Source organism: Rhipicephalus microplus, chromosome 5 (genome assembly GCF_043290135.1).
Source record: "Rhipicephalus microplus isolate Deutch F79 chromosome 5, USDA_Rmic, whole genome shotgun sequence".
Lineage (NCBI taxonomy): Eukaryota > Metazoa > Arthropoda > Arachnida > Ixodida > Ixodidae > Rhipicephalus > Rhipicephalus microplus.
In genome coordinates this window covers 173,802,718-173,826,188 of record NC_134704.1, presented here as the reverse complement: position 1 = coordinate 173,826,188, position 23,471 = coordinate 173,802,718, and the positions used below count along the sequence as shown (strand labels likewise).

At 46.0% G+C, this 23,471-nt stretch overlaps 18 non-coding genes across 18 annotated transcripts; all 18 read left to right on the top strand.

Annotated features, from left to right (window-relative positions):
* The first annotated feature begins 310 nt into the window (after positions 1-310).
* Positions 311-384, top strand: TRNAA-AGC (transfer RNA alanine (anticodon AGC)). Its single transcript has one exon. It is a non-coding gene; the product is annotated as a tRNA-Ala (tRNA).
* A 266-nt stretch (positions 385-650) lies between these two features.
* On the top strand, positions 651-724 carry TRNAT-AGU (transfer RNA threonine (anticodon AGU)). Its single transcript has one exon. It is a non-coding gene; the product is annotated as a tRNA-Thr (tRNA).
* Positions 725-1,328: 604 nt separating this feature from the next.
* On the top strand, positions 1,329-1,402 carry TRNAT-AGU (transfer RNA threonine (anticodon AGU)). The gene has a single exon. It is a non-coding gene; the product is annotated as a tRNA-Thr (tRNA).
* Positions 1,403-3,017: 1,615 nt separating this feature from the next.
* Positions 3,018-3,091, top strand: TRNAT-AGU (transfer RNA threonine (anticodon AGU)). The gene has a single exon. It is a non-coding gene; the product is annotated as a tRNA-Thr (tRNA).
* A 598-nt stretch (positions 3,092-3,689) lies between these two features.
* Positions 3,690-3,763, top strand: TRNAT-AGU (transfer RNA threonine (anticodon AGU)). The gene has a single exon. It is a non-coding gene; the product is annotated as a tRNA-Thr (tRNA).
* Positions 3,764-3,858: 95 nt separating this feature from the next.
* TRNAT-AGU (transfer RNA threonine (anticodon AGU)) lies at positions 3,859-3,932 on the top strand. The gene has a single exon. It is a non-coding gene; the product is annotated as a tRNA-Thr (tRNA).
* A 775-nt stretch (positions 3,933-4,707) lies between these two features.
* Positions 4,708-4,781, top strand: TRNAT-AGU (transfer RNA threonine (anticodon AGU)). The gene has a single exon. It is a non-coding gene; the product is annotated as a tRNA-Thr (tRNA).
* Positions 4,782-5,215: 434 nt separating this feature from the next.
* Positions 5,216-5,289, top strand: TRNAA-AGC (transfer RNA alanine (anticodon AGC)). The gene has a single exon. It is a non-coding gene; the product is annotated as a tRNA-Ala (tRNA).
* A 266-nt stretch (positions 5,290-5,555) lies between these two features.
* Positions 5,556-5,629, top strand: TRNAT-AGU (transfer RNA threonine (anticodon AGU)). Its single transcript has one exon. It is a non-coding gene; the product is annotated as a tRNA-Thr (tRNA).
* Positions 5,630-6,231: 602 nt separating this feature from the next.
* On the top strand, positions 6,232-6,305 carry TRNAT-AGU (transfer RNA threonine (anticodon AGU)). The gene has a single exon. It is a non-coding gene; the product is annotated as a tRNA-Thr (tRNA).
* A 1,273-nt stretch (positions 6,306-7,578) lies between these two features.
* On the top strand, positions 7,579-7,652 carry TRNAT-AGU (transfer RNA threonine (anticodon AGU)). Its single transcript has one exon. It is a non-coding gene; the product is annotated as a tRNA-Thr (tRNA).
* A 1,450-nt stretch (positions 7,653-9,102) lies between these two features.
* Positions 9,103-9,176, top strand: TRNAA-AGC (transfer RNA alanine (anticodon AGC)). Its single transcript has one exon. It is a non-coding gene; the product is annotated as a tRNA-Ala (tRNA).
* A 265-nt stretch (positions 9,177-9,441) lies between these two features.
* Positions 9,442-9,515, top strand: TRNAT-AGU (transfer RNA threonine (anticodon AGU)). Its single transcript has one exon. It is a non-coding gene; the product is annotated as a tRNA-Thr (tRNA).
* A 604-nt stretch (positions 9,516-10,119) lies between these two features.
* On the top strand, positions 10,120-10,193 carry TRNAT-AGU (transfer RNA threonine (anticodon AGU)). The gene has a single exon. It is a non-coding gene; the product is annotated as a tRNA-Thr (tRNA).
* A 5,985-nt stretch (positions 10,194-16,178) lies between these two features.
* TRNAA-AGC (transfer RNA alanine (anticodon AGC)) lies at positions 16,179-16,252 on the top strand. Its single transcript has one exon. It is a non-coding gene; the product is annotated as a tRNA-Ala (tRNA).
* Positions 16,253-16,519: 267 nt separating this feature from the next.
* TRNAT-AGU (transfer RNA threonine (anticodon AGU)) lies at positions 16,520-16,593 on the top strand. The gene has a single exon. It is a non-coding gene; the product is annotated as a tRNA-Thr (tRNA).
* Positions 16,594-17,196: 603 nt separating this feature from the next.
* Positions 17,197-17,270, top strand: TRNAT-AGU (transfer RNA threonine (anticodon AGU)). Its single transcript has one exon. It is a non-coding gene; the product is annotated as a tRNA-Thr (tRNA).
* Positions 17,271-23,252: 5,982 nt separating this feature from the next.
* Positions 23,253-23,326, top strand: TRNAT-AGU (transfer RNA threonine (anticodon AGU)). Its single transcript has one exon. It is a non-coding gene; the product is annotated as a tRNA-Thr (tRNA).
* Positions 23,327-23,471: the final 145 nt, after the last annotated feature.

The following is a 23,471-nucleotide window of genomic DNA, read 5'->3' as shown; positions in this document are numbered from 1 at the left end:
CTGTCTAGTAAACAAGAGATCGTGAGTTCGATTCTCACCGGTGCCTCGAGAGTCAAGACAAACGGCTCTCGAGTTTTTTGTTTTCGAAGTTTACTTCGAAATACTTCTGTTGGTGTCACTCCCTGAACAAGACGCTGCGCAGGCGCCGTGGCTTAGATGGTTAAAGCGCATGTCTAGTAAACAGGAGATCATTTGTTCGAATCTCACCGGTGCCACGAGAGTCAAGGCAAACGTCTGTCTAGTTTTTTGTTTTCGAAGTTTAGTTCTAAATGCTTCTGATGGTGTCACTGCCTGAACAAGACGCTGCGCGGGCGCCGTGGCTTAGTTGGTTAAAGCGCCTGTCCAGCAAACAGGAGATCGTGAGTTCGAATCTCACCGGTGCCTCGAGAGTAAAGACTAACGTCTCTCTAGTTTTTTTTGTTTTCGAAGTATTGTTCGAAATACTTCTAATGGTGTCACTGCCTGAACAAGACGCTGCGCAGGCGCCGTGGCTTATTTGGTTAAAGCGCCTGTCTAGTAAACCGGAGATCGTGAGTTCGAATCTCACCGGTGCCTCGAGAGTCAAGACAAACGTCTCTCTAGTTTTTTGTTTTCGAAGTTTAGTTCGAAATACTTCTGATGGTGTCACTGCCTGAACAAGACGCTGCGGAGGCGCCGTGGCTTAGATGGTTAAAGCGCCTGTCTAGTAAACAGGAGATCATGAGTTCGAATCTCACCGGTGCCTCGAGAGTCAAGACAAACGTCTCTCTAGTTTTTTGTTTTCGAAGTTTAGTTCGAAATAATTCTGATGGTGTCACTGCCTGAACAAGATGCGGCGCAGGCGCTGTGGCTTAGTTAGTTAGAGCGCCTGTCTAGTAAGAGGAAGATCGTGAGTTCGAATCTCACCTGTGCCTCTAGAGTCAAGACAAACGTCTTACTAGTTTTATTGTTTTTGAAGTATAATTTAAAATGCTTTTTGATGATATCACTGCCTGAAGAAGATGCTGCGCAGTCACCGTGCCTTAGTTCGTTATCTCACCTGTCTAGTAAACAGGAGATAGTGAGCTCGAATCTCACCAGTACCTCGAGAGACAAGACAAATTTCTCTGTAATTTTTTGTTTTCGAAGTTTAGTTCGAAATACTTTTGATGGTGTCACTGCCTGAACAACAGGCTGCGCAGGCGCCGTGGCTTAGTTGGTTAAAGCGCCGGTCTAGTAAACAGGAGATCATGAGTTCGAATCTCACCGGTGCCTCGAGAGTCAAGACAAACGTCTCTCTAGTTTTTTGTTTTCGAAGTTTAGTTCGAAATACTTCTGATGGTGTCACTGCCTGAACAAGACGCTGCGCAGGCGCCGTGGCTTAGTTAGGTAAAGCGCCTGTCTAGTAAACAGGAGATCGTGAGTTCGAATCTCACCGGTGCCTCGGGAGTCAAGACTAACGTCTCTCTAGTTTTTTGTTTTCGAACATTCATGACTTCTTTGCGCAAACACGTACACGGACACAAGGAAAAGAGGCAAACAACACGGGCGCCCGTGTTGTTTGCCTCTTTTCCTTGTGTCCGTGTACGTCTTTGCACAAAGAAGTCATGATCGAGTACCAACTCGCCCAACTTTCAGTACTTTTGTTTTCGAAGTTTAGTTCGAAATACTTCTGATGGTGTCACTGCCTGAACAAAACGCTGTGCAGGCGCTGTGGCTTAGTTAGTTAAAGCGCCTTTCTAGTAAACAGGAGATCATGAGTTCGAATCTCACCGGTGCCTCGAGAGTCAAGACTAACGTCTCTCTAGTTTTTTTGTTTTCGAAGTATAGTTCGAAATACTTCTGATGGTGTCACTGCCTGAACAAGACGCTGCGCAGGCGCTGTGGCTTAGTTAGTTAAAGCGCCTGTCTAGTAAACAGGAAATCGTGAGTTCGAATCTCACCGGTGCCTCGGGAGTCCAGACTAACGTCTCTCCAGTTTTTTGTTTTCTAAGTTTATTTCGAAATACTTTTGATGGTGTCACTGCCCGAACAAGGCGCTGCGCAGGCGCCGTGGCTTAGTTGGTTAAAGCGCCTGTCTAGTAAACAAAAGATTATGAGTTCGAATCTCACCGGTGCCTCGAGAGTCAAGACTAACGTCTCTCTAGTTTTTTGTTTTCGAAGTATAGTTCGAAATACTTCTGATGGTGTCACTGCCTGAACAAGACGCTGCAGCCGCCGTGGCTTAGTTGGTTAAAGCGCCTGTCTAGTAAACAGGACATCATGAGTTCGAATCTCACCGGTGCCTCGAGAGTCAAGACAAACGTCTCTCTAGTTTTGTTGTTTTCTAAGTTTAGTTCGAAATACTTCTGATGGTGTCACTGACTGAACAAGGCGCTGCGCAGGCGCCGTGGCTCAGTTAGTTAAAGCGCCTGTCTAGTAAACAAGAGATCGTGAGTTCGAATCTCACCGGTGCCTCGAGAGTCAAGACAAACGGCTCTCTAGTTTTTTGTTTTCGAAGTTTACTTCGAAATACTTCTGTTGGTGTCACTGCCCGAACAAGACGCTGCGCAGGCGCCGTGGCTTAGTTGGTTAAAGCGCATGTCTAGTAAGAGGAAGATCGTGAGTTCGAATCTCACCTGTGCCTCGAGAGTCAAGACGAACGTCTTACTTGTTTTTTTGTTTTTGAAGTATAATTTAAAATGCTTTTAATGATATCACTGCCTGAAGAAGATGCTGCGCAGTCACCGTGTCTTAGTTCGTTATCTCACCTGTCTAGTAAACAGGAGATAGTGAGCTCGAATCTCACCAGTACCTCGAGAGACAAGACAAATTTCTCTGTAATTTTTTGTTTTCGAAGTTTAGTTCGAAATACTTCTGATGGTGTCACTGCCTGAACAACAGGCTGCGCAGGCGCCGTGGCTTAGTTGGTTAAAGCGCTGGTCTAGTAAACAGGAGATCATGAGTTCGAATCTCACCGGTGCCTCGAGAGTCAAGACAAACGTCTCTTTAGTTTTTGTTTTCGAAGTTTAGTTCGAAATACTTCTGATGGTGTCACTGCCTGAACAAGACGCTGCGCAGGCGCCGTGGCTTAGTTAGGTAAAGCGCCTGTCTAGTAAACAGGAGATCGTGAGTTCGAATCTCACCGGTGCCTCGGGAGTCAAGACTAACGTCTCTCTAGTTTTTGTTTTCGAATATTCATGACTTTTTTGCGCAAACACGTACATGGACACAAGGAAAAGAGGCAAACAACACGGGCGCCCGTGTTGTTTGCCTCTTTTCCTTGTGTCCGTGTACGTGTTTGAGCAAAGAAGTCATGATCAAGTACGAACTCGCCCAACTTTCAGTACTTTTGTTTTCGAAGTTTAGTTCGAAATACTTCTGATGGTGTCACTGCCTGAACAAGACGCTGCGCAGGCGCCGTGGCTTAGTTGGTTAAACCGCCTGTCTAGTATACAGGAGATTGTGAGTTCGAATATCACCGGTGCCTCGAGAGTCAAGACTAACATCTCTCTAGTTTTTGTTTTCGAATATTCATGACTTTTTTGCGCAAACACGTACATGGACACAAGCAAAAGAGGCAAACAACACGGGCGCCCGAGTTGTTTGCCTTTTTTTCTTGTGTCCGTGTACGTCTTTGCGCAAAGAAGCCATGATCGAGTACCAACTCGCCCAACTTTCAGTACTTTTGTTTTCAAAGTTTAGTTCGAAATACTTCTGATGGTGTCACTGCCTGAACAAATCGCTGCGCAGGCGCCGTGGCTTAGTTGGTTAAAGCGCCTGTCTAGTAAACAGGAGATCATGAGTTCGAATCTCACCGGTGCCTCGAGAGTCAAGGCAACCGTCTCTCTAGTTTTTTGTTTTCGATGCTTAGTTCAAAATTCTTCTGATGATGTGACTGCCTTAACAAGACGCTGCGCAGGCGCGGTGGCTTAGTTGGTTAAAGCGCCTGTCTAGTGAACAGGAGATCGTGAGTTCGAATCTCACCGGTGCCTCAAGTGTGAAGACTAACGTCTCTCTAGTTTTTTGTTTTCGAAGTATAGTTCCAAATACTTCTGATGGTGTCACTGCCTGAACAAAACGCTGCGCAGGCGCCGTGGCTTCTCTAGTTAAAGCGCCTGTCTAGTAAACAGGAGATCGTGAGTTCGAATCTCACCGGTGCCTCGAGAGTCAAGACAAACCTCTCTCTAGTTTTTTTGTTTTTGAAGTGTAATTTAAAATGCTTCTAATGGTGTCACTGCCTGAAGAAGATGCTGCGCAGTCACCGTGTCTTAGTTTGTAATCTCACCTGTCTAGTAAACAGGAGATAGTGAGCTCGAATCTCACCGGTACCTCGAGAGACAAGACAAATTTCTTTGTAATTTTTTGTTTTCTCGAAGTATAGTTCGAAATACTTCTAATGGTGTCACTGCCTCAACGAGACGCCGCGCAGGCGCTATGGCTTAGTTGGTTAAAGTGCCTGCCTAGTAAACAAGAAATCGTGAGTTCGAATCTCACCGGTGCCTCGAGAGTAAAGACAAACCTCTCTCTAGTTTTTTTGTTTTCGAAGTTTAGTTCGAAATACTTCTGATGGTGTCACTGCCTGAACAAGACGCTGCGCAGGCGCCGATACTTCTTTAGTTAAAGCGCCTGTCTAGTAAACAGGAGATCGTGAGTTCGAATCTCACCAGTGCCTCGAGAGTCAAGACAAACGTCTCTCTAGTTTTTTGTTTTCGAAGTTTAGTTCGAAATACTTCTGATGGTGTCACTGCCTGAGCAAGACGCTGCGCAGGCGCCGTGGCTTAGTTGGTTAAAGCGCCTGTCTAGTAAACAGGACATCATGAGTTCAAATCTCACCGGTGCCTCGAGAGTCAAGACAAACGTCTCTCTAGTTTTTTTGTTTTCGAAGTTTAGTTCGAAATACTTCTGATGGTGTCACTGACTGAACAAGGCGCTGCGCAGGCGCTGTGGCTCAGTTAGTTAAAGCGCCTGTCTAGTAAACAAGAGATCGTGAGTTCGAATCTCACCGGTGCTTCGAGAGTCAAGACAAACGGCCCTCGAGTTTTTTGTTTTCGAAGTTTACTTCGAAATACTTCTGTTGGTGTCACTCCCTGAACAAGACGCTGCGCAGGCGCCGTGGCTTAGATGGTTAAAGCGCATGTCTAGTAAACAGGAGATCATTTGTTCGAATCTCACCGGTGCCACGAGAGTCAAGACAAACGTCTGTCTAGTTTTTTGTTTTCGAAGTTTAGTTCTAAATGCTTCTGATGGTGTCACTGCCTGAACAAGACGCTGCGCGGGCGCCGTGGCTTAGTTGGTTAAAGCGCCTGTCCAGCAAACAGGAGATCGTGAGTTCGAATCTCACCGGTGCCTCGAGAGTAAAGACTAACGTCTCTCTAGTTTTTTTTGTTTTCGAAGTATTGTTCGAAATACTTCTAATGGTGTCACTGCCTGAACAAGACGCTGCGCAGGCGCCGTGGCTTATTTGGTTAAAGCGCCTGTCTAGTAAACCGGAGATCGTGAGTTCGAATCTCACCGGTGCCTCGAGAGTCAAGACAAACGTCTCTCTAGTTTTTTGTTTTCGAAGTTTAGTTCGAAATACTTCTGATGGTGTCACTGCCTGAACAAGACGCTGCGGAGGCGCCGTGGCTTAGATGGTTAAAGCGCCTGTCTAGTAAACAGGAGATCATGAGTTCGAATCTCACCGGTGCCTCGAGAGTCAAGACAAACGTCTCTCTAGTTTTTTGTTTTCGAAGTTTAGTTCGAAATAATTCTGATGGTGTCACTGCCTGAACAAGATGCGGCGCAGGCGCTGTGGCTTAGTTAGTTAGAGCGCCTGTCTAGTAAGAGGAAGATCGTGAGTTCGAATCTCACCTGTGCCTCTAGAGTCAAGACAAACGTCTTACTAGTTTTATTGTTTTTGAAGTATAATTTAAAATGCTTTTAATGATATCACTGCCTGAAGAAGATGCTGCGCAGTCACCGTGCCTTAGTTCGTTATCTCACCTGTCTAGTAAACAGGAGATAGTGAGCTCGAATCTCACCAGTACCTCGAGAGACAAGACAAATTTCTCTGTAATTTTTTGTTTTCGAAGTTTAGTTCGAAATACTTTTGATGGTGTCACTGCCTGAACAACAGGCTGCGCAGGCGCCGTGGCTTAGTTGGTTAAAGCGCCGGTCTAGTAAACAGGAGATCATGAGTTCGAATCTCACCGGTGCTCGAGAGTAAAGACAAACGTCTCTCTAGTTTTTTGTTTTCGAAGTTTAGTTCGAAATACTTCTGATGGTGTCACTGCCTGAACAAGACGCTGCGCAGGCGCCGTGGCTTAGTTAGGTAAAGCGCCTGTCTAGTAAACAGGAGATCGTGAGTTCGAATCTCACCGGTGCCTCGGGAGTCAAGACTAACGTCTCTCTAGTTTTTTTGTTTTCGAACATTCATGACTTCTTTGCGCAAACACGTACACGGACACAAGGAAAAGAGGCAAACAACACGGGCGCCCGTGTTGTTTGCCTCTTTTCCTTGTGTCCGTGTACGTCTTTGCACAAAGAAGTCATGATCGAGTACCAACTCGCCCAACTTTCAGTACTTTTGTTTTCGAAGTTTAGTTCGAAATACTTCTGATGGTGTCACTGCCTGAACAAGACGCTGCGCAGGCGCCGTGGCTTAGTTGGTTAAAGCGCCTTTCTAGTAAACAGGAGATCATAAGTTAGAATCTCACCGGTGCCTCGAGAGTCAAGACTAACGTCTCTCTAGTTTTTGTTTTCGAATATTCATGACTTTTTTGCGCAAACACGTACATGGACACAAGCAAAAGAGGCAAACAACACGGGCGCCCGTGTTGTTTGCCTCTTTTTATTGTGTCCGTGTACGTCTTTGCACAAAGAAGTCATGATCGAGTACCAACTCGCCCAACTTTCAGTACTTTTGTTTTCGAAGTATAGTTCGAAATACTTCTGATGGTGTCACTGCCTGAACAAGACGCTGCGCAGGCGCTGTGGCTTAGTTAGTTAAAGCGCCTGTCTAGTAAACAGGAAATCGTGAGTTCGAATCTCACCGGTGCCTCGGGAGTCCAGACTAACGTCTCTCAAGTTTTTTCTTTTCTAAGTTTATTTCGAAATACTTTTGATGGTGTCACTGCCCGAACAAGGCGCTGCACAGGCGCCGTGGCTTAGTTGGTTAAAGCGCCTGTCTAGTAAACAAAAGATTATGAGTTCGAATCTCACCGGTGCCTCGAGAGTCAAGACTAACGTCTCTCTAGTTTTTTGTTTTCGAAGTATAGTTCGAAATACTTCTGATGGTGTCACTGCCTGAACAAGACGCTGCAGACGCCGTGGCTTAGTTAGTTCAAGCGCCTGTCTGGTAAACAGGAGATCGTGAGGTCGAATCTCACCGGTGCCTCGGGAGTCAAGACTGACGTCTCTCTAGTTTTTTGTTTTCGAACATTCATGACTTTTTTGCGCAAACACGTACACGGACACAAGGAAAAGAGGCAAACAACATGGGCGCCCGCGTTGTTTGCCTCTTTTCGTTGTGTCCGTGTACGTCTTTGCGCAAAGGATTCATGATCGAGTACCAACTCGCCCAACTTTCAGTACTTTTGTTTTCGAAGTTTAGTTCGAAATACTTCTGATGGTGTCACTGCCTGAACAAAACGCTGCGCAGGCGCCATGGCTTAGTTGGTTAAAGCGCCTGTCTAGTAAACAGGAGATCATGAGTTCGAATCTCACCGGTGCCTCGAGAGTCAAGGCAACCGTCTCTCTAGTTTTTTGTTTTCGATGCTTAGTTCAAAATTCTACTGATGATGTGACTGCCTTAACAAGACGCTGCGCAGGCGAGGTGGCTTAGTTGGTTAAAGCGCCTGTCTAGTGAACAGGAGATCGTGAGTTCGAATCTCACCGGTGCCTCGAGTGTGAAGACTAACGTCTCTCTAGTTTTTTGTTTTCGAAGTATAGTTCCAAACACTTCTGATGGTGGCACTGCCTGAACAAAACGCTGCGCAGGCGCCGTGGCTTCTCTAGTTAAAGCGCCTGTCTAGTAAACAGGAGATCGTGAGTTCGAATCTCACCGGTGCCTCGAGAGTCAAGACAAACCTCTCTCTAGTTTGTTTTGTTTTTGAAGTGTAATTTAAAATGCTTCTAATGGTGTCACTGTCTGAAGAAGATGCTGCGCAGTCACCGTGTCTTAGTTTGTAATCTCACCTGTCTAGTAAACAGGAGATAGTGAGCTCGAATCTCACCGGTACCTCGAGAGACAAGACAAATTTCTTTGTAATTTTTTGTTTTCGAAGTATAGTTCGAAATACTTCTAATGGTGTCACTGCCTCAACGAGACGCCGCGCAGGCGCTATGGCTTAGTTGGTTAAAGTGCCTGCCTAGTAAACAAGAAATCGTGAGTTCGAATTTCACCGGTGCCTCGAGAGTAAAGACAAACCTCTCTCTAGTTTTTTGTTTTCGAAGTTTAGTTCGAAATACTTCTGATGGTGTCACTGCCTGAACAAGACGCTGCGCAGGCGCCGATGCTTCTTTAGTTAAAGCGCCTGTCTAGTAAACAGGAGATCGTGAGTTCGAATCTCACCAGTGCCTCGAGAGTCAAGACAAACGTCTCTCTAGTTTTTTGTTTTCGAAGTTTAGTTCGAAATACTTCTGATGGTGTCACTGCCTGAGCAAGACGCTGCGCAGGCGCCGTGGCTTAGTTGGTTAAAGCGCCTGTCTAGTAAACAGGACTTCATGAGTTCAAATCTCACCGGTGCCTCGAGAGTCAAGACAAACGTCTCTCTAGTTTTTTTGTTTTCGAAGTTTAGTTCGATATACTTCTGATGGTGTCACTGACTGAACAAGGCGCTGCGCAGGCGCTGTGGCTCAGTTAGTTAAAGCGCCTGTCTAGTAAACAAGAGATCGTGAGTTCGAATCTCACCGGTGCCTCGAGAGTCAAGACAAACGGCTCTCGAGTTTTTTGTTTTCGAAGTTTACTTCGAAATACTTCTGTTGGTGTCACTCCCTGAACAAGACGCTGCGCAGGCGCCGTGGCTTAGATGGTTAAAGCGCATGTCTAGTAAACAGGAGATCATTTGTTCGAATCTCACCGGTGCCACGAGAGTCAAGACAAACGTCTGTCTAGTTTTTTGTTTTCGAAGTTTAGTTCTAAATGCTTCTGATGGTGTCACTGCCTGAACAAGACGCTGCGCGGGCGCCGTGGCTTAGTTGGTTAAAGCGCCTGTCCAGCAAACAGGAGATCGTGAGTTCGAATCTCACCGGTGCCTCGAGAGTAAAGACTAACGTCTCTCTAGTTTTTTTGTTTTCGAAGTATTGTTCGAAATACTTCTAATGGTGTCACTGCCTGAACAAGACGCTGCGCAGGCGCCGTGGCTTATTTGGTTAAAGCGCCTGTCTAGTAAACCGGAGATCGTGAGTTCGAATCTCACCGGTGCCTCGAGAGTCAAGACAAACGTCTCTCTAGTTTTTTGTTTTCGAAGTTTAGTTCGAAATACTTCTGATGGTGTCACTGCCTGAACAAGACGCTGCGGAGGCGCCGTGGCTTAGATGGTTAAAGCGCCTGTCTAGTAAACAGGAGATCATGAGTTCGAATCTCACCGGTGCCTCGAGAGTCAAGACAAACGTCTCTCTAGTTTTTTGTTTTCGAAGTTTAGTTCGAAATAATTTTGATGGTGTCACTGCCTGAACAAGATGCGGCGCAGGCGCTGTGGCTTAGTTAGTTAAAGCGCCTGTCTAGTAAGAGGAAGATCGTGAGTTCGAATCTCACCTGTGCCTCTAGAGTCAAGACAAACGTCTTACTAGTTTTATTGTTTTTGAAGTATAATTTAAAATGCTTTTAATGATATCACTGCCTGAAGAAGATGCTGCGCAGTCACCGTGTCTTAGTTCGTTATCTCACCTGTCTAGTAAACAGGAGATAGTGAGCTCGAATCTCACCAGTACCTCGAGAGACAAGACAAATTTCTCTGTAATTTTTTGTTTTCGAAGTTTAGTTCGAAATACTTCTGATGGTGTCACTGCCTGAACAACAGGCTGCGCAGGCGCCGTGGCTTAGTTGGTTAAAGCGCCGGTCTAGTAAACAGGAGATCATGAGTTCGAATCTAAACCGGTGCCTCGAGAGTCAAGACAAACGTCTCTCTAGTTTTTTGTTTTCGAAGTTTATTTCGAAATACTTCTGATGGTGTCACTGCCTGAACAAGACGCTGCGCAGGCGCCGTGGCTTAGTTAGGTAAAGCGCCTGTCTAGTAAACAGGAGATCGTGAGTTCGAGTCTCACCGGTGCCTCGGGAGTCAAGACTAACGTCTCTCTAGTTTTTTGTTTTCGAACATTCATGACTTCTTTGCGCAAACACGTACACGGACACAAGGAAAACAGGCAAACAACACGGGCGCCCGTGTTGTTTGCCTCTTTTCCTTTTGTCCGTGTACGTCTTTGCACAAAGAAGTCATGATCGAGTACCAACTCGCCCAACTTTCAGTACTTTTGTTTTCGAAGTTCAGTTCGAAATACTTCTGATGGTGTCACTGCCTGAACAAGACGCTGCGCAGGCGCCGTGGCTTAGTTGGTTAAAGCGCCTTTCTAGTAAACAGGAGATCATGAGTTCGAATCTCACCGGTGCCTCGAGAGTCAAGACTAACGTCTCTCTAGTTTTTGTTTTCGAATATTCATGACTTTTTTGCGCAAACACGTACATGGACACAAGCAAAAGAGGCAAACAACACGGGCGCCCGTGTTGTTTGCCTCTTTTTTATTGTGTCCGTGTACGTCTTTGCACAAAGAAGTCATGATCGAGTACCAACTCGACCAACTTTCAGTACTTTTGTTTTCGAAGTTTAGTTCGAAATACTTCTGATGGTGTCACTGCCTGAACAAAACGCTGCGCAGGCGCTGTGGCTTAGTTAGTTAAAGCGCCTTTCTAGTAAACAGGAGATCATGAGTTCGAATCTCACCGGTGCCTCGAGAGTCAAGACTAACGTCTCTCTAGTTTTTTGTTTTCGAAGTATAGCTCGAAATACTTCTGATGGTGTCACTGCCTGAACAAGACGCTGCACAGGCGCTGTGGCTTAGTTAGTTAAAGCGCCTGTCTAGTAAACAGGAAATCGTGAGTTCGAATCTCACCGGTGCCTCGGGGGTCCAGACTAACGTCTCTCCAGTTTTTTGTTTTCTAAGTTTATTTCGAAATACTTTTGATGGTGTCACTGCCCGAACAAGGCGCTGCGCAGGCGCCGTGGCTTAGTTGGTTAAAGCGCCTGTCTAGTAAACAAAAGATTATGAGTTCGAATCTCACCGGTGCCTCGAGAGTCAAGACTAACGTCTCTCTAGTTTTTTGTTTTCGAAGTATAGTTCGAAATACTTCTGATGGTGTCACTGCCTGAACAAGACGCTGCAGACGCCGTGGCTTAGTTAGTTAAAGCGCCTGTCTGGTAAACAGGAGATCGTGAGGTAGAATCTCACCGGTGCCTCGGGAGTCAAGACTGACGTCTCTCTAGTTTTTTGTTTTCGAACATTCATGACTTTTTTGCGCAAACACGTACACGGACACAAGGAAAAGAGGCAAACAACACGGGCGCCCGCGTTGTTTGCCTCTTTTCGTTGTGTCCGTGTACGTCTTTGCGCAAAGGATTCATGATCGAGTACCAACTCGCCCAACTTTCAGTACTTTTGTTTTCGAAGTTTAGTTCGAAATACTTCTGATGGTGTCACTGCCTGAACAAAATGCTGCGCAGGCACCGTGGCTTAGTCCTGTCTAGTAAACAGGAGATCGTGAGTTCGAATCTCACCGGTGCCTCGAGAGTCAAGGCTAACGTCTCTCTAGTTTTTTGTTTTCGAAGTATAGTTCGAAATACTTCTGATGGTGTCACTGCCTGCACAAGACGCTGTGCAGGCGCTGTGGCTTGGTTAGTTAAAGCGCCTGTCTAGTAAACAGGAGATCGTGAGTTCGAATCTCACCGGTGCCTCGGGAGTCAAGACTAACGTCTCTCTAGTTTTTTGTTTTCGAACATTCATGACTTCTTTGCGCAAACACGTACACGGACACAAGGAAAAGAGGCAAACAACACGGGCGCCCGTGTTGTTTGCCTCTTTTCCTTGTGTCCGTGTACGTGTTTGCGCAAAGAAGTCATGATCAAGTACGAACTCGCCCAACTTTCAGTACTTTTGTTTTCGAAGTTTAGTTCGAAATACTTCTGATGGAGTGCGGCGATGGCGTAGTGGTTAGAGCATCCGCCTCGCATGCAAGAGGTCCGTGGTTCAAATCCCGGTACCGCGCAGTTCCCAACCGGATTTAAAAAAAAATCCGCGTGTTGATGGAACTGCATTAAGAGGCCTGCGGTGCGGCCTCACCGGCAAACACCGCCGAGAACGCACTCCCTCACCAGAGAAGGATTGGCCACCCTGGTGCAGTATCTGGCCACTACCTCCCACATGATTACGTCAAATAACTCACGGCCCTCAGTCCCCAGCAGCTGCGAAGCAACTGACCACGGCGGCGGTCAGATCTGCAACGCAGCAGAGGGTGCTAAGAATCTCTGGATCCGGACAGGCCGCCATTGGAACCTGAACTTGGCAACGTTTAACGCTAGAACCTTATCTAGTGAGGGAAGTCTAGCTGTACTATTCGAGGAGCTAGAGGGTGTTAAATGGGATATAATAGGGCTCAGTGAGGTTAGGAGGACAGATGAGGCCTATACGGTGCTACAGAATGGGCACGTCCTTTGCTACAGGGGCTTGGCAGACAGAAGAGAACTGGGAGTGGGGTTCCTAATTCACAGAAACATAGCTGGCAACATAGAGGAATACTATAGCATTAATGAAAGGGTGGTAGGTATCGTAATTAAACTGAATAAAAGATACAAGATGAAGGTAGTACAGGCTTACGCGCCTACATCCAGCCATGATGACGCTTCAGTTGAAAGCTTCTATGAAGACGTGGAATCGGCAATGAGTAAGGTAAAAACACAGTATACTATAGTGATGGGCGACTTTAATGCAAAGGTAGGGAAGAAGCAGGCTGGAGACCAGGCAGTAGGAGATTATGGCATCGGTACTAGAAACGCCAGAGGAGAGCTACTAGTAGAATTCGCAGAACGCAATAATTTACGGATTTTGAATACCTTCTACCGAAAACGAGAAAACCGCAAGTGGACATGGAGGAGCCCTAATGGCGAAAATAAGAACGAAATAGACTTTATAATGACTGCACACCCAGGAGTCGTGCAGGATGTGGAAGTGGTTGGCAAGGTAAGATGCAGTGACCATACAATGGTACGGGCTCGAATTCGCCTAGACTTGAAGAAGGAACGACAGAACTTGATACGCAAGAAGCCAATCAATCAGCTAGCACTGAGAGGGAAAGTACAGGAACTCAGAGTGTGACTGCAGAACAGGTACTCGGCTCTCAGTGAGGAAACCAACCTTAGCGTAGATACAATGAATGATAATCTGACGAGTATCATTATGGAGTGTGCAGTGGAAGTTGGAGGCAGGGTAGTTAGACAGGACACTGGCAAGCTTGCACAGGAAACGAAGAACCTAATTAAGAAGCGTCAAATCATGAAAGTGTCAAGTACAACAGACAAAATAGAACTGGCAGAGCTTTCGAAGTTGATTAATAGACGTAAAGTATGCGATGTAAGAAGGTACATCATGGAGAGAATTGAACACGCTCTCAAAAACGGAGGAAGTGTCAAAGCATTGAAGAGGAAACTTGGGATAGGCAAAAGTCGGATGTATGCACTAAGGGACAAAGAAGGCAAAATAACTACCAATATGGATAGGATAGTTGAGATAGCTGAGGAGTTTTACAGGGATCTGTACAGTAGCCGAGACAACCACGACCTTAATACTATAAGAACTAGCAGTAACCTAGATTACACCCCACCAGTAATGATAGAAGAAGTCAGAAAAGCTTTGGAGAGCATGCAAAGGGGCAAAGCTGCTGGTGAGGATCAGGTAACATCAGATCTGCTGAAAGATGGAGGACAGATTGTGTTAGAAAAACTAGCCACCCTGTTTACGAGGTGTCTCCTGGCGGGAAGAGTACCAGAGTCTTGGAAGAACGCTAACATCATCTTAATACATAAGAAAGGAGATGACAAGGACTTGAAGAATTACAGGCCGATCAGCTTGCTCTCTGTAGTATACAAGCTATTTACAAAGGTAATTGCTAACAGAGTAAAGAAAACATTAGAATTCAATCAACCAAAGGAACAAGCAGGATTTCGAACAGGCTACTCAACAATTGACCACATTCATACTATCAATCAGGTAATAGAGAAATGCTCAGAGTATAACCAACCACTATACATAGCCTTCATAGATTACGAGAGGGCGTTTGATTCAGTAGAAATATCAGCCGTCATGCAAACACTGCGGAATCAGGGCGTATATGAAGTATATATAAACATTCTGGAAGAAATCTACAGGGGATCAACTGCTACCATAGTGCTTCATAGAGAAAGCAACAGAATACCAATCAAGAAGGCTGTAAGGCAGGGGGACACAATTTCCCCAATGCTGTTTACCGCGTGCTTACAGGAGGTTTTCAGAAGCCTAGAATGGGAACAGTTAGGGATAAGAGTCAATGGAGAATACCTTAGTAACCTGCGCTTCGCCGATGACATTGCATTGCTGAGTAACTCGGGGGACGAATTGCAACTCATGATTACGGAGTTAGACAAGGAGAGCAGAAAAGTGGGTCTTAAAATTAATCTGCAGAAAACAAAAGTAATGTACAACAACCTCGGCAAAGAGCAGCGCTTCGAGATAGGTAATAGTGCACTTGAAGTTGTAAAAGACTATGTCTACTTAGGGCAGGTAATAACCGCAGAGCCGAACCACGAGATTGAAGTAACTAGAAGAATAAGAATGGGGTGGAGCACATTCGGCAAGCACTCTTAAATTATGACAGGTAGATTGCCACTATCCCTCAAGAGGAAGGTATATAACAGCTGTATCTTGCCTGTACTTAGTTACGGAGCAGAAACCTGGAGACTTACAAAGAGGGTTCAGCTTAAATTGAGGACGACGCAGCGAGCAATGGAAAGAAAAATGGTAGGTGTAACCTTAAGAGACAAGAAGAGAGCAGAGTGGATTAGGGAACAAACGGGGGTTAAGGATATCATAGCTGAAATCAGGAAGAAGAAATGGACATGGGCAGGGCATGTAGCGCGTAGACAGGATAACCGCTGGTCATTAAGGGTAACTGACTGGATTCCCAGAGAAGGGAAGCGGGTAAGTGGAGACAGAAGGTTAGGTGGGCAGATGAGATTAAGAAGTTTGCGGGTTTAAATTGGAAGCAGCAAGCACAGGACCGGGTTAACTGGCGGAACATGGGAGAGGCCTTTGTCCTGCAGTGGACGTAGTCAGGCTGATGATGATGATGACTTCTGATGGTGTGACTGCCTGAACAAGACGCTGTGCAGGCGCCGTGGCTTATTTGGTTCAAGCGCCTGTCTAGTAAACCGGAGATCGTGAGTTCGAATCTCACCGGTGCCCCGAGAGTCAAGACAAACGTCTCTCTAGTTTTTTTGTTTTCGAAGTATAGTTCGAAATAGTTCTAATGGTGTCACTGCCTCAACGAGACGCCGCGCAGGCGCCGATGCTTCTTTAGTTAAAGCGCCTGTCTAGTAAACAGGAGATCGTGAGTTCGAATCTCACCAGTGCCTCGAGAGTCAAGACAAACGTCTCTCTAGTTTTTTGTTTTCGAAGTTTAGTTCGAAATACTTCTGATGGTGTCACTGCCTGAGCAAGACGCTGCGCAGGCGCCGTGGCTTAGTTGGTTAAAGCGCTTGTCTAGTAAACAGGACATCATGAGTTCAAATCTCACCAGAGCCTCGAGAGTCAAGACAAACGTCTCTCTAGTTTTTTTGTTTTCGAAGTTTAGTTCGAAATACTTCTGATGGTGTCACTGACTGAACAAGGCGCTGCGCAGGCGCCGTGGCTCAGTTAGTTAAAGCGCCTGTCTAGTAAACAAGAGATCGTGAGTTCGAATCTCACCGGTGCCTCGAGAGTCAAGACAAATGGCTCTCGAGTTTTTTGTTTTCGAAGTTTACTTCGAAATACTTGTGTTTGTGTCACTCCCTGAACAAGACGCTGCGCAGGCACCGTGGCTTAGTTGGTTAAAGCACATGTCTAGTAAACAGGAGATCATTTGTTCGAATCTCACCGGTGCCACGAGAGTCAAGACAAACGTCTGTCTAGTTTTTTGTTTTTGAAGTTGAGTTCTAAATGCTTCTGATGGTGTCACTGCCTGAACAAGACGCTGCGCGGGCGCCGTGGCTTAGTTGGCTAAAGCGCCTGTCCAGCAAACAGGAGATCGTGAGTTCGAATCTCACCGGTGCCTCGAGAGTAAAGACTAACGTCTCTCTAGTTTTTTTTTGTTTTCGAAGTATTGTTCGAAATACTTCTAATGGTGTCACTGCCTGAACAAGACGCTGCGCAGGCGCCGTGGCTTATTTGGTTAAAGCGCCTGTCTAGTAAACCGGAGATCGTGAGTTCGAATCTCACCGGTGCCTCGAGAGTCAAGACAAACGTCTCTCTAGTTTTTTGTTTTCGAAGTTTAGTTCGAAATACTTCTGATGGTGTCACTGCCTGAACAAGACGCTGCGGAGGCGCCGTGGCTTAGATGGTTAAAGCGCCTGTCTAGTAAACAGGAGATCATGAGTTCGAATCTCACCGGTGCCTCGAGAGTCAAGACAAACGTCTCTCTAGTTTTTTGTTTTCGAAGTTTAGTTCGAAATAATTCTGATGGTGTCACTGCCTGAACAAGATGCGGCGCAGGCGCTGTGGCTTAGTTAGTTAAAGCGCCTGTCTAGTAAGAGGAAGATCGTGAGTTCGAATCTCACCTGTGCCTCTAGAGTCAAGACAAACGTCTTACTAGTTTTATTGTTTTTGAAGTATAATTTAAAATGCTTTTAATGATATCACTGCCTGAAGAAGATGCTGCGCAGTCACCGTGTCTTAGTTCGTTATCTCACCTGTCTAGTAAACAGGAGATAGTGAGCTCGAATCTCACCAGTACCTCGAGAGACAAGACAAATTTCTCTGTAATTTTTTGTTTTCGAAGTTTAGTTCGAAATACTTCTGATGGTGTCACTGCCTGAACAACAGGCTGCGCAGGCGCCGTGGCTTAGTTGGTTAAAGCGCCGGTCTAGTAAACAGGAGATCATGAGTTCGAATCTCACCGGTGCCTCGAGAGTCAAGACAAACGTCTCTCTAGTTTTTTGTTTTCGAAGTTTAGTTCGAAATACTTCTGATGGTGTCACTGCCTGAACAAGACGCTGCGCAGGCGCCGTGGCTTAGTTAGGTAAAGCGCCTGTCTAGTAAACAGGAGATCGTGAGTTCGAATCTCACCGGTGCCTCGGGAGTCAAGACTAACGTCTCTCTAGTTTTTTGTTTTCGAACATTCATGACTTCTTTGCGCAAACACGTACACGAACACAAGGAAAACAGGCAAACAACACGGGCGCCCGTGTTGTTTGCCTCTTTTCCTTGTGTCCGTGTACGTCTTTGCACAAAGAAGTCATGATCGAGTACCAACTCGCCCAACTTTCAGTACTTTTGTTTTCGAAGTTTAGTTCGAAATACTTCTGATGGTGTCACTGCCTGAACAGGACGCTGCGCAGGCGCCGTGGCTTAGTTGGTTAAAGCGCCTTTCTAGTAAACAGGAGATCATGAGTTCGAATCTCACCGGTGCCTCGAGAGTCAAGACTAACGTCTCTCTAGTTTTTGTTTTCGAATATTCATGACTTTTTTGCGCAAATACGTACATGGACACAAGCAAAAGAGGCAAACAACACGGGCGCCCGTGTTGTTTGCCTCTTTTTTATTGTGTCTGTGTACGTCTTTGCACAAAGAAGTCATGATCGAGTACCAACTCGACCAACTTTCAGTACTTTTGTTTTCGAAGTTTAGTTCGAAATACTTCTGATGGTGTCACTGCCTGAACAAAACGCTGCGCAGGCGCTGTGGCTTAGTTAGTTAAAGCGCCTTTCTAGTAAACAGGAGATCATGAGTTCGAATCTCACCGGTGCCTCGAGAGTCAAGACTAACGTCTCTCTAGTTTTTTGTTTTCGAAGTATAGCTCGAAATGCTTCTGATGGTGTCACTGCCTGAACAAGACGCTGCGCAGGCGCTGTGGCTTAGTTAGTTAAAGCGCCTGTCTAGTAAACAGGAAATCGTGAGTTCGAATCTCACCGGTGCCTCGGGAGTCCAGACTAACGTCTCTCCAGTTTTTTGTTTTCTAAGTTTATTTCGAAATACTTTTGATGGTGTCACTGCCCGAACAAGGCGCTGCGCAGGCGCCGTGGCTTAGTTGGTTAAAGCGCCTGTCTAGTAAACAAAAGATTATGAGTTCGAATCTCACCGGTGCCTCAAGAGTCAAGACTAACGTCTCTCTAGTTTTTTGTTTTCGAAGTATAGTTCGAAATACTTCTGATGGTGTCACTGCCTGAACAAGACGCTGCAGACGCCGTGGCTTAGTTAGTTAAAGCGCCTGTCTGGTAAACAGGAGATCGTGAGGTCGAATCTCACTGGTGCCTCGGGAGTCAAGACTGACGTCTCTCTAGTTTTTTGTTTTCGAACATTCATGACTTTTTTGCGCAAACACGTACACGGACACAAGGAAAAGAGGCAAACAACACGGGCGCCCGCGTTGTTTGCCTCTTTTCGTTGTGTCCGTGTACGTCTTTGCGCAAAGGATTCATGATCGAGTACCAACTCGCCCAACTTTCAGTACTTTTGTTTTCGAAGTTTAGTTCGAAATACTTCTGATGGTGTCACTGCCTGAACAAAATGCTGCGCAGGCACCGTGGCTTAGTCCTGTCTAGTAAACAGGAGATCGTGAGTTCGAATCTCACCGGTGCCTCGAGAGTCAAGGCTAACGTCTCTCTAGTTTTTTGTTTTCGAAGTATAGTTCGAAATACTTCTGATGGTGTCACTGCCTGCACAAGACGCTGTGCAGGCGCTGTGGCTTGGTTAGTTAAAGCGCCTGTCTAGTAAACAGGAGATCGTGAGTTCGAATCTCACCGGTGCCTCGGGAGTCAAGACTAACGTCTCTCAAGTTTTTTGTTTTCGAACATTCATGACTTCTTTGCGCAAACACGTACACGGACACAAGGAAAAGAGGCAAACAACACGGGCGCCCGTGTTGTTTGCCTCTTTTCCTTGTGTCCGTGTACGTGTTTGCGCAAAGAAGTCATGATCAAGTACGAACTCGCCCAACTTTCAGTACTTTTGTTTTCGAAGTTTAGTTCGAAATACTTCTGATGGAGTGCGGCGATGGCGTAGTGGTTAGAGCATCCGCCTCGCATGCAAGAGGTCCGTGGTTCAAATCCCGGTACCGCGCAGTTCCCAACCGGATTTAAAAAAAAATCCGCGTGTTGATGGAACTGCATTAAGAGGCCTGCGGTGCGGCCTCACCGGCAAACACCGCCGAGAACGCACTCCCTCACCAGAGAAGGATTGGCCACCCTGGTGCAGTATCTGGCCACTACCTCCCACATGATTACGTCAAATAACTCACGGCCCTCAGTCCCCAGCAGCTTCGAAGCAACTGACCACGGCGGCGGTCAGATCTGCAACGCAGCAGAGGGTGCTAAGAATCTCTGGATCCGGACAGGCCGCCATTGGAACCTGAACTTGGCAACGTTTAACGCTAGAACCTTATCTAGTGAGGGAAGTCTAGCTGTACTATTCGAGGAGCTAGAGGGTGTTAAATGGGATATAATAGGGCTCAGTGAGGTTAGGAGGACAGATGAGGCCTATACGGTGCTACAGAATGGGCACGTCCTTTGCTACAGGGGCTTGGCAGACAGAAGAGAACTGGGAGTGGGGTTCCTAATTCACAGAAACATAGCTGGCAACATAGAGGAATACTATAGCATTAATGAAAGGGTGGTAGGTATCGTAATTAAACTGAATAAAAGATACAAGATGAAGGTAGTACAGGCTTACGCGCCTACATCCAGCCATGATGACGCTTCAGTTGAAAGCTTCTATGAAGACGTGGAATCGGCAATGAGTAAGGTAAAAACACAGTATACTATAGTGATGGGCGACTTTAATGCAAAGGTAGGGAAGAAGCAGGCTGGAGACCAGGCAGTAGGAGATCATGGCATCGGTACTAGAAACGCCAGAGGAGAGCTACTAGTAGAATTCGCAGAACGCAATAATTTACGGATTTTGAATACCTTCTACCGAAAACGAGAAAACCGCAAGTGGACATGGAGGAGCCCTAATGGCGAAAATAAGAACGAAATAGACTTTATAATGACTGCACACCCAGGAGTCGTGCAGGATGTGGAAGTGGTTGGCAAGGTAAGATGCAGTGACCATAGAATGGTACGGGCTCGAATTCGCCTAGACTTGAAGAAGGAACGACAGAACTTGATACGCAAGAAGCCAATCAATCAGCTAGCACTGAGAGGGAAAGTACAGGAACTCAGAGTGTCACTGCAGAACAGGTACTCGGCTCTCAGTGAGGAAACCAACCTTAGCGTAGATACAATGAATGATAATCTGACGAGTATCATTATGGAGTGTGCAGTGGAAGTTGGAGGCAGGGTAGTTAGACAGGACACTGGCAAGCTTGCACAGGAAACGAAGAACCTAATTAAGAAGCGTCAAATCATGAAAGTGTCAAGTACAACAGACAAAATAGAACTGGCAGAGCTTTCGAAGTTGATTAATAGACGTAAAGTATGCGATGTAAGAAGGTACATCATGGAGAGAATTGAACACGCTCTCAAAAACGGAGGAAGTGTCAAAGCATTGAAGAGGAAACTTGGGATAGGCAAAAGTCGGATGTATGCACTAAGGGACAAAGAAGGCAAAATAACTACCAATATGGATAGGATAGTTGAGATAGCTGAGGAGTTTTACAGGGATCTGTACAGTAGCCGAGACAACCACGACCTTAATACTATAAGAACTAGCAGTAACCTAGATTACACCCCACCAGTAATGATAGAAGAAGTCAGAAAAGCTTTGGAGAGCATGCAAAGGGGCAAAGCTGCTGGTGAGGATCAGGTAACATCAGATCTGCTGAAAGATGGAGGACAGATTGTGTTAGAAAAACTAGCCACCCTGTTTACGAGGTGTCTCCTGGCGGGAAGAGTACCAGAGTCTTGGAAGAACGCTAACATCATCTTAATACATAAGAAAGGAGATGACAAGGACTTGAAGAATTACAGGCCGATCAGCTTGCTCTCTGTAGTATACAAGCTATTTACAAAGGTAATTGCTAACAGAGTAAAGAAAACATTAGGATTCAATCAACCAAAGGAACAAGCAGGATTTCGAACAGGCTACTCAACAATTGACCACATTCATACTATCAATCAGGTAATAGAGAAATGCTCAGAGTATAACCAACCACTATACATAGCCTTCATAGATTACGAGAAGGCGTTTGATTCAGTAGAAATATCAGCCGTCATGCAAACACTGCGGAATCAGGGCGTATATGAAGTATATATAAACATTCTGGAAGAAATCTACAGGGGATCAACTGCTACCATAGTGCTTCATAGAGAAAGCAACAGAATACCAATCAAGAAGGCTGTAAGGCAGGGGGACACAATTTCCCCAATGCTGTTTACCGCGTGCTTACAGGAGGTTTTCAGAAGCCTAGAATGGGAACAGTTAGGGATAAGAGTCAATGGAGAATACCTTAGTAACCTGCGCTTCGCCGATGACATTGCATTGCTGAGTAACTCGGGGGACGAATTGCAACTCATGATTACGGAGTTAGACAAGGAGAGCAGAAAAGTGGGTCTTAAAATTAATCTGCAGAAAACAAAAGTAATGTACAACAACCTCGGCAAAGAGCAGCGCTTCGAGATAGGTAATAGTGCACTTGAAGTTGTAAAAGACTATGTCTACTTAGGGCAGGTAATAACCGCAGAGCCGAACCACGAGATTGAAGTAACTAGAAGAATAAGAATAAGGTGGAGCACATTCGGCAAGCACTCTCAAATTATGACAGGTAGATTGCCACTATCCCTCAAGAGGAAGGTATATAACAGCTGTATCTTGCCTATACTTAGTTACGGAGCAGAAACCTGGAGACTTACAAAGAGGGTTCAGCTTAAATTGAGGACGACGCAGCGAGCAATGGAAAGAAAAATGGTAGGTGTAACCTTAAGAGACAAGAAGAGAGCAGAGTGGATTAGGGAACAAACGGGGGTTAAGGATATCATAGCTGAAATCAAGAAGAAGAAATGGACATGGGCAGGGCATGTAGCGCGTAGACAGGATAACCGCTGGTCATTAAGGGTAACTGACTGGATTCCCAGAGATAGGGAAGCGGGTAAGTGGAGACAGAAGGTTAGGTGGGCAGATGAGATTAAGAAGTTTGCGGGTTTAAATTGGAAGCAGCAAGCACAGGACCGGGTTAACTGGCGGAACATGGGAGAGGCCTTTGTCCTGCAGTGGACGTAGTCAGGCTGATGATGATGATGACTTCTGATGGTGTGACTGCCTGAACAAGACGCTGTGCAGGCGCCGTGGCTTATTTGGTTCAAGCGCCTGTCTAGTAAAGCGGAGATCGTGAGTTCGAATCTCACCGGTGCCCCGAGAGTCAAGACAAACGTCTCTCTAGTTTTTTTGTTTTCGAAGTATAGTTCGAAATAGTTCTAATGGTGTCACTGCCTCAACGAGACGCCGCGCAGGCGCTATGGCTCAGTTGGTTAAAGCGCCTGCCTAGTAAACAAGAAATCGTGAGTTCGAATCTCACCGGTGCCTCGGGAGTCAAGATTAACGTCTATCTAGTTTTTTGTTTTCGAACATTCATGACTTCTTTGCGCAAACACGTACACGGACACAAGGAAAAGAGGCAAACAACACGGGCGCCCGTGTTGTTTGCCTCTTTTCCTTGTGTCCGTGTACGTGTTTGCGCAAAGAAGTCATGATCGAGTACGAACTCGCCCAACTTTCAGTACTTTTGTTTTCGAAGTTTAGTTCGAAATACTTCTGATGGTGTCACTGCCTGAACAAGACGCTGCGCAGGCGCCGTGGCTTAGTTGGTTAAGCCGCCTGTCTAGTATACAGGAGATTGTGAGTTCGAATATCACCGGTGCCTCGAGAGTGAAGACTAACGTCTCTCTAGTTTTTGTTTTCGAATATTCATGACTTTTTTGCGCAAACACGTACATGGACACAAGCAAAAGAGGCAAACAACACGGGCGCCCGTGTTGTTTGCCTCTTTTTCTTGTGTCCGTGTACGTCTTTGCGCAAAGAAGTCATGATCGAGTACCAACTCGCCCAACTTTCAGTACTTTTGTTTTCGAAGTTTAGTTCGAAATACTTCTGATGGTGTCACTGCCTGAACAAAACGCTGCGCAGGCGCCGTGGCTTAGTTGGTTAAAGTGCCTGTCTAGTAAACAGGAGATCATGAGTTCGAATCTCACCGGTGCCTCGAGAGTCAAGGCAACCGTCTCTCTAGTTTTTTGTTTTCGAACATTCATGACTTCTTTGCGCAAACACGTACACGGACACAAGGAAAAGAGGCAAACAACACGGGCGCCCGTGTTGTTTGCCTCTCTTTATTGTGTCCGTGTACG